This window comes from Salvelinus namaycush, chromosome 19 (assembly GCF_016432855.1).
Source record: "Salvelinus namaycush isolate Seneca chromosome 19, SaNama_1.0, whole genome shotgun sequence".
Classification (NCBI taxonomy): domain Eukaryota; kingdom Metazoa; phylum Chordata; class Actinopteri; order Salmoniformes; family Salmonidae; genus Salvelinus; species Salvelinus namaycush.
Window position 1 is genome coordinate 28,248,156 of NC_052325.1, and position 13,727 is coordinate 28,261,882.

The 13,727-nt window shown below is 41.6% G+C and overlaps 1 protein-coding gene across 1 annotated transcript in view; it reads right to left on the bottom strand.

Moving 5' to 3' along the window:
- LOC120064281 (integral membrane protein 2B-like) overlaps positions 1–13,727 on the bottom strand; it is a 28,918-nt gene that overhangs the window by 2,821 nt on the left and 12,370 nt on the right. The gene's annotated exons all lie outside the window — the stretch shown is intronic.

The window sequence follows — 13,727 nt, forward strand, 5'->3', positions numbered from 1 at the left end:
AACTTTCCTTGTCCCTCTCACCCCCACTTCCCTCACTTGCTTCCAGGCAGTGTAGGAGGGATGGGCACAGGCAGCCAAACTAGTTATGAGAGTTTTGGCAACACTCCTGTTTCAAAACAACAAAAAGAGGTAGGGCTCAATGTTGATTAAGGGAGCAGCACATTGGGAGAGGGGGGGGGGGGGGGGGGGGCTGAGTCCAAACAAAGGCTGTGTTTGAGTAAGGGATGAAGAGGGCTCCAGAATCCACCCGAGGCACAGAACAGAGTGAGTCATCATTATGCAAATCAGAGAAACAAATAAGCACCATGAGGGAGAGAGAGGAGAAAGAGAGAGCAGAAGAAGAACATAGAAAGAAAAGAGGGTGGGGAGTAGACCATTTATATTCCCAATAGCTTGACGTGAATGATGTCATATGATTAGTCAATTTGTAATATCACAGCCTGCTTGATCCTTGGACCTTGGTGTAATAAAGCTTGTCTTATGATCCTTTTGAATTAATAAATTCAGTCTGAAGTTCATTCCTTTGATTGTTATTAGGGAATTTGAGACGGGTCAAATATCTAGTGTAGTGTTGTCATAAGACCAGAATTTTGACTTCGATACCAATACCAGGTTTAGTATCACGATACTCAATACAAAAACAAAAACAATAATACTACAAAAAAAGTCACAGAATGGCACTTAATCCAGACAAACTCAGCTACTGCGCTGTTCAATAGTTGGGAATCTTTTGAGTTCAATATCACAACATTAGACACTTTTTATATCAACATTTTTCAGACATCCATGTTTGAGGTCGACCGATTAATCGACTTAATAATGTTTGAGGTCGACCGATATTTTTTTTTTCACTAGGCAAGTCAGTTAAGAACACATTCTTATTTTCAATGACGGCCTAGGAATTGTGGGTTAACTGCCTTGTTCAGGGGCAGAACGACAGATTTTTACCTTATCAGCTCAGGGATTCAATCCTGCAACCTTACGGTTAACTAGTCCAACGCTCTGAGGAGCCTGCCTGTTACGCGAATGAAGTAAGAAGCCAAGGTAAGTTGCTAGCTAGCATTAAACTTATCTTATAAAAAACAATCAACCAATCATAATCACTAGTTATAACTACACATGGTTGATGATATTACTAGTTTATCTAGCGTGTCCTGCGTTACATATAATCGATGCGGTGCGCATTTGCGAAAAAGGACTGTCGTTGCTCCAACGTGTACCTAACCATAATCATCAATGCCTTTCTTAAAATCAATACACAGAAGTATATATTTTTTTACATCTTCATATTTAGCTAAAAGAAATCCAGGTTAGCAGCCAATATTAACCAGGTGAAATTGTGTCACTTCTCTTGCACTCATTGCACGCAGAGTCAGGGTATATGCAACAGTTTGGGCCGCCTGGCTCATTGCGAACTAATTTGACAGAATTTTACGTAATTATGACATAACATTGAAGGTTGTGCAATGTAACAGGAATATTTAGACTCATGGATGCCACCCGTTAGATAAAAATACGGAACGGTTCCGTATTTCACTGAAAGAATAAACGTTTTGTTTTCGAGATGATAGTTTCCGGATTCGACCATATTAATGACCTAAGGCTCGTATTTCTGTGTTATTATGTTATAATTAAGTCTATGATTTGATAGAGCAGTCTGACTGAGCGATAGTAGGCACCAGCAGGCTCGTAAGCATTCATTCAAACAGCACTTTCGTGCATTTTGCCAGCAGCTCTTCGCAATGCTTCAAGCGCTGTTTATAACTTCCAGCCTATCAACTCCCGAGATTAGGCTGGTGTAACCGATGTGAAATGGCTAGCTAGTTAGCGGGGTGCGCGCTAATAGCGTTTCAAACGTTGCTCTGCATGGGTAACGCTGCTTCGAGGGTGGCTGTTGTCGATGTGTTCCTGGTTCGAGCCCAGGTAGCGGCGAGGAGAGGGATTGAAGCTATACTGTTACACTGGCAATACTAAAGTGCCTATAAGAACATCCAATAGTCAAAGGTATATGAAATACAAATCGTAGAGCGAGAAATAGTCCTATAATAACTACAACCTAAAACTTCTTACCTGGGACTATTGAAGACTCATGTTAAAAGGAACCACCAGCTTTCATATGTTCTGAGCAAGGAACTTAAACGTTAGCTTTTTTTTTTACATGGGACATATTGCACTTTTACTTTCTTCTCCAACACTTTGTTTTTGCATTATTTAAACCAAATTGAACATGTTTCATTATTTATTTGAGGCTAAAATTAATTTTATTGATGTATTATATTAAGTAAAAATAAGTGTTCAGTCAGTATTGTTGTAATTGTCATTATTACAAAAAAATTAGAATAATAATTATTTAAAAAAAGATTTATAAAAAATAATAAAAATAAATAAATAAATGCCGGCCGATGAATCGGTATCGGCTTTTTTGGTCCTCCAATAATTGGTATCGGCGTTGAAAAATCATAATCGGTCGACCTCTAATCCATGTATGCATTGATGAAAAAAAAGAATACAATCAATTTGATATTTGTTTTTACCAATCTAACTACAGAACGGTAATCATTTATTCAAATGGTAAATCTATATTGACCCACCTGGGTAAATAAAGAAGTAGCCAAGGCCTATTTACAATACAGTTCAATAGGAATGTGTGCATACAGTGAGTTATTGATCTTGTTTTGGCTGATTTTACAGGGCTACAGATGTGAATCTGTTTCCATTCCATTTGGGACTTATTTTATTGTACTGATCAACAACATTTGCATAGAAGTAGCTTATTTGATCAAAGTAATAAAAAAAAAATTGTATTCGTTTAATCACAATACAAAATGATCATCAACAACTTACATCAAACATGTCTAACAAAACAAAACAGGTATAAACAAGAAAATACTAAAGACATACAATAAAAACACACCCACACACTCCACAAAAAAAAAAGAAACGTCCCTTTTTCAGGACCCTATCTTTCAAAGATAATTAGTAAAAATCCAAATAACTTCACAGATCTTCATTGTAAAGGGTTTAAACACCGTTTCCCATGCTTGTTCAATGAACCATAAACAATTAATGAACATGCACCTGTGGAACGATTGTTAAGACACTAACAGCTTAAAGACGGTAGGCAATTAAGGTCACAGTTATGAAAATTTAGGACACTAAAGGAGGCCTTTTTACTGACTCTGAAAAACACCAAAAGAAAGATGCCCAGGGTCCCTGCTCATCTGCGTGAACGTGCCTTAGGCATGCTGCAAGGAGGCATGATAACTGCAGATGTGGCCAGGGCAATAAATTGCAATGTCCGAACTGTGAGACGCCTAAGACAGCGCTACAGGGAGAAAGTACGGACAGCTGATCGTCCTCGCAGTGGCAGACCACGTGTAACATGTACAGGATGGCAACAACAACTGCCCGAGTTACACCAGGAACGCACAATCCCTCCATCAGTGCTCAGACTGTCCGCAATAGGCTGCGAGAGGCTGGACTGAGGGCTTGTAGGCCTGTTGTAAGGCAGGTCCTCACCAGACATCACCGGCAACAACGTCACCTATGGGCACAAACCCACCGTCGCTGGACAAGACAGGACTGGCAAAAAGTACTCTTCACTGACGAGTCGCGGTTTTGCCTCACCAGCGGTGATGGTCAGATTCGCTTTTATCGTCGAAGGAATGAGTGTTACACCGAGGCCTGTACTCGATTTGGAGGTGGAGGGTCCTTCATGGTCTGAGGCGGTGTGTCACAGCATCATCGGACTGAGCTTGTTGTCATTGCAGGCAATCTCAACGCTGCGTGTTACAGGGAAGACATCCTCCTCCCTCATGTGGTACCCTTCCTGCAGGCTCATCCTGGCATGACCCTCCAACATGACAATGCCACCAGCCATGCTGCTTGTTCTGTGCGTGGTTTCCTGCAAGACAGGAATGTCAGTGTTCTGCCATGGCCAGCGAAGAGCCCGGATCTCAATCCCATTGAGCATGTCTGGGACCTGTTGGATCGGAGGGTGAGGGCTAGGGCCATTCCCCCCAGAAATGTCTGGGAACTTGCAGGTGCCTTGGTGGAAGAGTGGGTAGCATCTCACAGCAAGAACTGGCAAATCTGGTGTAGTCCATGAGGAGATGCTCTGCAGTACTTAATGCAGCTGGTGGCCACACCAGATACTGACTGTTACTTTTGATTTTGACCCCCCTTTGTTGAACTTGTTCAGTTTATGTCTCAGTTGTTGAGTCTTATGTTCATACAAATATTTACACGTTAAATTTGCTGAAAATAAGCGCAGTTGACAGTGAGGACATTTATTTTTTTGCTGAGTTCACAAAGAAAAGTTGGGGTTACTTACAAATGTCCTTGTTTTTGAAAGCAAAAATAACATCAAATTGATCAGAAATACAGTGTAAACATTGTTAATTTTTTAAATGACTATGTAGCTGGAAATGGCAGATTTTTAAAGGAGTATCTACATAGGCACATTATCAGCAACCATCACTCCTGTGTTCCAATGGCACGTTGTGCTGATTTAAAGAAGCAATAAAAAAAAAAAGTTATTCTTTAGACTAGTTGAGTATCTGGAGCAACAGCATGTGTGGGTTCGATTACAGGCTCAAAATGGCCAGAAACAAAGGACTTTCTTATGAAACTGAGAAATGAAAGCTATTCCATGCGAGAAATTGCCAAGAAACTGAAGATCTCATACAATGCTGTGTACTACTCCATTCACAGAAGAGCGCAAACTGGCCCTCACCAGAATAGAAAGAGTGGGAGACCCCGGTGCACAACTGAGCAAGAGGACAAGTACATTAGAGTGTTTAGTTTGAGAAACAGACGCCTCACAAGTTCTCAACTGGCAGCTTCATTAAATAGTACCCGCAAAACACCAGTCTCAACGTCAACAGTGAAGAGGCAACTCCGGGATGCTGGCCTTCTAGGCAGAGTTGCAAAGAAAAAGCAATATCTCAGACTGGCCAATAAAAATAAAATATTAAGATGGGCAAAAGAACACAAACACTGGACTGAGGAACTCTGCTTAGAAGGCAAGCGTCCCGGAGTTGCCTCTTCACTGTTGACGTTGATAATGTCTTAACAAGATTATTCAATTCAATCAAAAATAATAGTAATTTTGGTATAGAATTCTGGAATTTGTTTGTGTATAAATGATTTGGTAACAAGAATCATTGCAAAAATAACATTATATCCTTTATGTCAAAAACATTGGTAGTGTTCAAAAAGGTAAATAAGTATTCTGCGAGGTTTTCCCAAAAATCTAGGTGAGTCAGATCACCTTTTTTCGCAGAAAAATGCAGATATCATCAATAGTCACAAATTTGGACAACATAGAATTACAGAATCTGTAAAATCTTAAAGTGCACGTCCTTAAATTTGTTTGGTATACAATATTCGTAAGGCATCAACCAAGCTTTTTGCAGACAATGTCAGGAATAAGCATGTTCCAGAAAGATTTTCCTCTAGGCGTAAGTTGGATCCGTGAATGGAACATTTTTCTTATGTATTTATTACAACAAGATTTTTCAAGTAAACCCACGCCTTCCAAACTGAGTTCTGGATAAGCTCTGTGATCATCACCAAAGCTAAGATGAGTTTTCATTAGTGTAGTTAGACCACTGGGAATGGATTTGATCACAGAAATAAACTCTCCGAAAGGTATTGAAACTCAATGTTATAAATTGTTCATATGCACAAATATTACCCGTTGTCAAAAACATCAAGAACAAAGTCAATATTCCTCTCATGCCAGCTAGGGTAGAACAAGTACTTATTCCTAACAGTTATGTCTGAATTATTCCACAAAATTGTGTAGGAAACATATTTCCCAGGACATTAAAGCTTGTTGGTGAAACCTAGCCAATTTAGCAGGTAATCATTCAGGAATATAATTACATTTCAGTAAAAATTGAAGACCTCCCAACTTAAACACCAAATTGATTCTGTATTGACCAAATATATTTTCAACCAATTGATCTTGAAAGTGATATTCATGTCAACAACATCAACACTTCCAGACCTCCAGCTCTTATTTGAGAGGACTGACTTTTTTAGTTTCTGACTACATCTGGAAAATTAAGCCTCAAGGGTTTTGTTGATCTCTTTACAGATAGAGGAATTTACAAATAAAGATAATGAGGGGTACACAAAGCGAGACAGTCGCTCTGCCTTGGGCAGAAAGAAGCACTCTCCCAAGTATAGAAAAATCCCTTTGTAGCCAATTATTAAATATATTCTTGTTTCTTAATTTTAGGAAAGAAATTAATGTTGTCCGACTAAGTGTTTTTTTGACAGATTTATTCCAAAATATTTAACACAGTCCTTTGCTTATTTGATCAAAGTGTGCGCCGTCTCTAACCAGTAATGATGTCATTCACGAGGCAAGGGGGGTCCAGCTTTTGACAAAATAACGTCAGATTTGACTTTTCGTAGCAGGTTAGAACTTACACAACAGGTCAGGAGAATTAGGTTAAGGGTCAGCATTTTTTTATGCAAAAAAATAAAACATTGACAAATTCTACTTTTGATGTTAATTTTACAAAAGCTGGATCCCTTCTGGCCATGACCGGGCCACCCAGAGTCAGACCGCTGAGACAATAGGTCTCTTTCATGTCTGTCCAAAAGATTAAGTAAATTAATAAAGTTTGTGGCAATCAGCATATTTTGCATTATGGTATCAAACAAAGAACCACGGTTGAATTGATGATCGCCTAAGCTGTAAGCTAGCAACAAAAGTTAGCCTACCAGTAACTTTTTGCCTTGTAAAAAGTGTTCTAGCATGTATGGACATTGTTCATTACTGTTCGCAAAACAGTTTCAACATGTCATGTCGCATTATTCAAGTGTGTTAACGTCGGTGCAGCATGAGTGGGGAGCTAACATGATGCAGCCCAGACTCCCAGTGCAGGCTAAGTGGAGCAGGCACGGGGCTTTCGTGCTATAAGGGGGACATCGGCTACACTGAGTTGATCTGTGAGACACATTTGACAGAAGCAGCAAAAAGTAAAAAAACTAGTACGGAACCGCTTTCATGTTCTAGTATTGAAAAAGTACAGAAGTTTCAGCATACCGTGCAACACTACTGTAGTCTGACCATTTCTCTCTCATATGTGCCTAACTATTTTGCTGTGTGACCTGGAATTTTTATTTTAGGAGCACCAGTTCGCCTTGAAAAATTAAATACCAAAAATATTTTCACATGTGCTCCTTGTAAAAAAGGTCAGCGTAGAGCCCTTATCTAAAAAGGGAGGACAGGCACCCACCTAAAGGCACTGCTGGCTATAAAGAACAGCAGAGTGCTCGGATCCAGAGCCATAAACTTTGCGCTGATTGAGGTTGACAGAGGGAGTGAGTCAGGTGGACACACAAACAAAGGTGTTTATCAACCAGCTAACATGGGATTTCACAGACTTAATGGACTCTGACCAGCAATAAGGTCTCCCTTCTTTAAACATGCCAAGGCATGTCCCCTCAACCCCTTCACAAGGTGATATGCAGTTGGTGTTCTAGGCATTGGGTTGACCCCTGGTCTAGCTGACCAGGGTAATGGGAGAGGGTGGGTAATGGCATTGGCAGACAATCATTATCTACCACCAAAGTATTAACATTCTTCAGTAACACCCTGACGTCCATTTCAACAAGAGGAAGTTCTAGAGTTGGCCTCCAAAGAAACAAGTTTGCTGACTGAGAACATTGCTGAGCCAGCCCATCAGTCGATGTAAAAGGTATGACTCTATGAGTCATGTTTCTTGATCAAAAGGAGCTCATTAAAAGAAAGAGCCCTTTTTCGCAACCAAACTTCAGCTGAAAAGCTACAGCGCAATGAGAAGAATCAAGCAACTCGCCCCTTCCCAAGAATTAAGTCAGCCTGACTCCAATCAATTTAATAACGTCAACAACTCTGGGAGCAGCAGAGTGGGGTTTCTAGAAAGATCAAAAGCTGGCAAGAGACTGGAGAAAGAGGCTAACATTCATCCCATTATTCACTATGTTTTAGACTCCTTGGCTGCAAGTGATGTAGCCTACAAGAGATAGCAATAAGGAAATATTTCCTTGGGCTTTCTGGGTGCGTTTACACCTAATCTCTTGCCCATGAGATAAATGCCAGAGCGGTTTTGCCTTTGTTGAGTGAATGCAGGGAGTTCCCAGGGATAGGCGTCGACTTACGGTAAGAGGAAATGGGGTAATACACTGAACAGAAATATAAACTCAACATTCAATATTTCACTGAGTTACAGTTCATAAGGAATATCAGTCAACTGAAATAAATTCATTAGGGCCTAATCTATGGATTTTACATGACTGGAAATACAGATATACATCTGTTGGTCATTGATTATTTTTTAAAAGGTAAGTAGGGGAGTGGATAAGAAAACCAGCAAGTATCCATTTGCCTCATGCAGTGTGTTATCTCCTTCACAGAGTTGATCAGGCTGTTGATTGTAGCCTGTGTTAATGTTGTCCCACTCTTCTTCAATGGCTGTGTGAAATGGCTGGAATGGATATTGGCGGAAACTGGAACAAACTGTTGTACACATCGATCCAGAGCATCCCAAACATGCTCAATGGGTGACTGGGACATTTTCTGCTTCTAAAAATTGTGTACAGATCCTTGCGACATGGGAACATTAATTACCATGCTGAAACGAGGCGATGGCGGCAGATGAATAGCATGACAATGGGCCTCAGTATCTCTTCACGGTAAAATGTGTTTGTTGTCCGTAGCAGATGCCTGCCCATACCATAACCCCACCAACGTTGTGAACAGAGTGCCCCATGACGTCAACAAACCGCTCGCCCAGACGACGTCATACACATCTGCCCGGTACAGTTGCAACCATGATTCATTTGTCAAGAGCACACTTCTCCAGCATGCCAGTGGCCAACGAAGGTTAGCGTTTGTCAACTGAAGTCGGTTACGACGCCGAACTTACTATCTGGTCAAGACCCTGGTGAGGACGATGAGCACGTAGATGAGCTTCTCTTAGACGGTTAAACAGTTTGTGCAGAAATTCTTTGATTGTGCAAACCCACAGTTTCAGCGGGTGGCTCGTCTCAGACCATCCCGCAGGTGACGAAGCCAGATGTGGGGGTCCTGGGCTGGCGTGGTTACACGTGGTCTGCGTTTGGGAGGCTGGTTGGACGTACTGCTAAATTCTCTAAAACGACATTGGAGGTGGCTTATGGCAGGGAAATTAACATTCAATTCTCTGTTAACAGCTCTGGTGGACATTCCTGCAGTCAGCATGCCAATTGCACGCTCCCTCAAAACTTGAGACATTTGTGGCATTGGGTTGTGTGACAAAACTGCTCATTATAGTTTTATTTATTCTCCCCACCTGTGTAATGATCACGCTGTTTAATCAGCTTCTTAATATGCCACACCAGTCAGGTGGATGGACTATCTTGGCAAAGAAAAATGCTCACTAACAGGGATGTAAACAAATTTGTGCACACAATGAGAGAAATATGATTTTTGTACATATGGAACATTTCTGGGATCTTTTATTTCTTCCAATGACAACAACTGATTCAAATGATGTGGTGGGCCTACATCTCACACCATTGCACCAAAACACACTCAGAGTGATCACATCTCTAGCTGGGGTAGATCACTGCTTACTTTCTGTACTTCTCAGAGATGGTTTTGTACCAGTCTGGTAGTGTAAGTATGTGCCCGAAACCATGAACGTGACCAACATGCCAACCGATGGGTTTCAGAACTTCTGAAACACCCCAGTGTCTTTGGTGTGGATACACTTGGTTTGGAGAAAGAGGCTTTACCAAAGTTTACTCTCATACCATGACCCACATACTTTCCCTCAGGTTTTTTCTCACATTGAACTCTGACCGCAAGGCTGCTGCGCTCAAATGAACTTGAGTTTTGTTCTACGGCCGGCTACAATTCACTTCCTCTCTGTGTTCGTCTGTTCTGACAATGTTTATTTCCCCATTTCCGTGAGAGAAGGGTTAGAACATACACACATCCAGAGGCTTGAAGCTGGTACGGGATATCCAAGTAGATATTCATCAGGGGGACAGAAAAAAAGACCTAATGGTCTTGATAAAGACCAAGTGTTGATAAAGTTACAATTAAATTATTTTACACTCCAGCATTTGCTTGAAAATACTTGACGTGCTTTACTGTATGCAGCTTAATCTTTTCCTAATGCCTATACTTTGTTCATGTTTACTCTCCCCACTGCTCAGACAGAGATTGGCTTCCGCTCTACTGCTCTGCCAAGCCCCCTCAGGCCACAGGCTCTTCATCTGGGCTGCAGTCACATCAGTCACGCTAGGGTGATGATCAATGCTCTGTCTGTGTGTCCATACCACCCATATCAAGGAAACCAATACACACTAACACTTGTGCTTCCTCTCAGATAAATGCTTCGTTCCTTATATGGTACGAGACACCACGAGCTATGTGTTTGAGCTTCAAAGTGTTGCTGGGTCTTCACCCCTTTGGAGGAAGCCACAACAGACAAAGATGTATGCTTTACCTTTGAATAATCTCATGATGGTGGTCTCACATGGTATGGAGGGAACCATATGCTACGTGGGTTGGGAGGGTGTATTTATGAGTTTCAAAATATTGTTTTGGCCTCTCCTTTATCCCTATGGCCTTGAGGATGAACTCAGCTGCTCACACTTCCTATTGTAAGAAAACTAAATGGGTTGCATTAGAGAGAGTCCTTCTATCCCTTGGTGGTCTTCGTCGTCTAGCCTCTCCCTCTGTTCCGACCAAGACCCATCTGTCCCTCAGGTGTGTTCCTGCAAGTTTACACTTGCTCCCCAACCTGCTGCTGCCACGAATGACACAGCAGGTGTGGCCAAGTTCAGTATGCAAACTACCTGGCCTAGACTAGGCCTATATCTAATTCAGTGGTACTGACACACTGGTCTTCATGATCAAGTTGCACTGTATTACAGTGGCATTTACATTCTCATAAATGACAGTGACAGATGAGTATAATTTGTTTAACTTCTGAATTTCTATTCCTGTTCTATTGTTATAGTATGCCTCTTTCCCCAGCAAGGAGAGAAAATACTTCCCTTTCAAATTTCGCATTGACTGAACATCTTCATTCTAAAGTTCAGAAATGTAACAATACCCTGAAATTAGGTAGTTTCAGTAGCTTGGAGTGATGTAGTCTATCACTGTGCCAGAAGAAGAGCTACAGTTTCAGTAACTCAAGGATTCTCTGTGAAACCTCATCCTTCATTCTGAAAGAGATAATCAGCGTGGAGGTAGAGGCAACCATGTTGTTTAGTCTGTTGGGCACTGTGCAGACTGTCTGGGGCTGAGGTGAGCTTGTTCTGTCAGATTTCGTTAATTCAATGCGTTTTGCTCTGTCTGGGGCTGAGGTGAGCTTGTTCTGGGGTTTAGGGTCCGAGGTCGTGAGTTCGGGGGGGGGGGTAAATGGAGTGACAGAAGCTGTGTTCGAATACCCATACTAACATACTGTATACTACATACTTAATGAGTATATACACTACATACTATTATTTAATTTTAGTATACTGTAAACGAACGGTATCCTTCAGTTGAGCGTACTAGCACATCGCCTGTCTACCGAAAGTTGATGTTGTTGCTAAGCAACCTCTTGCTAGCATATCAAATGACTATTTAGACATTTTACGATTTTGGGTGTGTTCGTAAATTCAATCTGGAGTGCCAGAGTGCGCTCTGGGACTTCTTAAAATACACAGCGTTGTCAGATTGTCCTTTCGTTAATTCAATGCGTTTTGCTCTTGGAGTGTTCAAAGCGCGCACTGGACGCTCTGGCCGAGGTCGAGTAGGGTTGACCGAGCATTCAACGGCAGTCAAGCACCCAAGCTAATTGGCTAACGTTGGCTAGCTACTTCCAGACAAATGAGAGAACACCTCACTGTGACCATTTTAATCGTCCTAGCAGAGGTGGTTAGGCTGTTTTCATGTCATCAAGAGCGCTGGTGACTATAACTGTGCTGCAACAATTTAATTACACTTTTTTTGCCGACGTTTACTGGCCATATTCTACGGGTGTTGAGCATTCGTAAATTCAGCAGTTATTCTGCGCTCTGGCACTCTTGAAATGCACAACGACTATACCACTTAGCTAAGAATGATGTGAATAATCAAGTCAATAAACGTTGGGTAGTTAGTTAATATACTGCCTGGCAAGTTTAATGTATTAGTAGCCAACTAACGTTAGGTAACTAGCTAACATACCGGTACATACCGCTGTAATGCTATGCGGTTCGTATGGATAGCGCGGCAAAAAAAAAATTGTCAGCCAACGTAACGTATTTGAAAAGTCATGACATTATTACATTGCTCAACATTTTATTAACATTTGTCATAATTAGTTAAAGCAAAGAATTTGTATCCGTTTCGTCGGACTTCGGCTGCATATTTTCCGCCATTTTCTTATAATCTGAAAACGTGAAGCCATGCCCATTTTCTGATGAATTGCATTGTGGCACAGAAATTGTGTACACTCATTGTATACTTCATATTTTGGTGAATTTAGTACGACATCCAGGAACTTTTGGCTTAATAACTATATCCATACTATGATCAATAAGCAAACTATATACTAAATTCACGTGCTTGCCTTTGAGGCTGGTTGGCTAATATCTCCCAGTTTTAGTGATCGACACCCTGTAGGGGGCACTAGGCTAAAGCTCCCTGGCTGAGTCTATCAGAGCGATTAGGGTGTAATCACCCCTGGGATCCACATGCCTCACAGGCGCATAGAACACACAGGCGCATAGAACACACAGGCGCATAGAACACACAGGCGCATAGAACACACAGGCGCATAGAACACACAGGCGCATAGAACACACAGGCGCATAGAACACACAGGCTCAGATAGCAACATAAGCAGCATGAGCATGCAGTGCCAGTGTGAGAGTCCTGTGTACCAGACTACCCCTCTGCTCTCCCACCCATCTACTTCAATTTGCACCCCTCTCCCCATCTGACTCTTCTACAAGGCACCAACTGTCTGCTGATAGATCAAATGGTTGTTTTTGGCCTGGGCTCTTGACCAGACAATTCAGAACCACATCACACTTGATTCTGCTGAGGAGCTATGGTTCCATATGTCCACATGAGAGAAGGAAATCTGTGGGGTGCAACGACCCAATTTAAGCCTTTGACGATAAGCCTTCACCGTGGTCATACCATCGTGCATCCACTCGAATTAACCAAAATCACGATACAATAAATTGACACACACCCACAACAACTAGGCAACACGGCAGGTAGCCTAGTGGTTAGAGCATTGGACTAGTAACCGAAAGGTTGCAAGATCGAATCCCTGAGCTGACAAGGTTAAAATATGTCGTTCTGCCCCTGAACAAGGTAGTTAACCCACTGTTCCTAGGCCGTTAAATATAGGTAAAAAAAATGTTTTTTAAAACAGTACACAGACAAGCAAGCACATGTAAATAAACATGCACAGGCAACTAAATCCTTGTCTCCTCCCATCTCCACCCCAACATGCCTAGAATATCTCCTCAGTAATGCGGAGTGAACTTATTGCCAGCAGGTCTTATTTAAGATAGGCTCAAACAGCAAAGTGGTTAGCATGGCTAATGAAGAAGAGAGTTCAGAGCCAAGCCAGCTCTACTGTCCGATATGCCTTTACTCTAAAAGCATCCCTTGCATAAGCCAGAACACAAGGCCTAGTCTGTGCACTGCTGAATATTATTTGATCTTAATTTGTATTCATTTCCATACA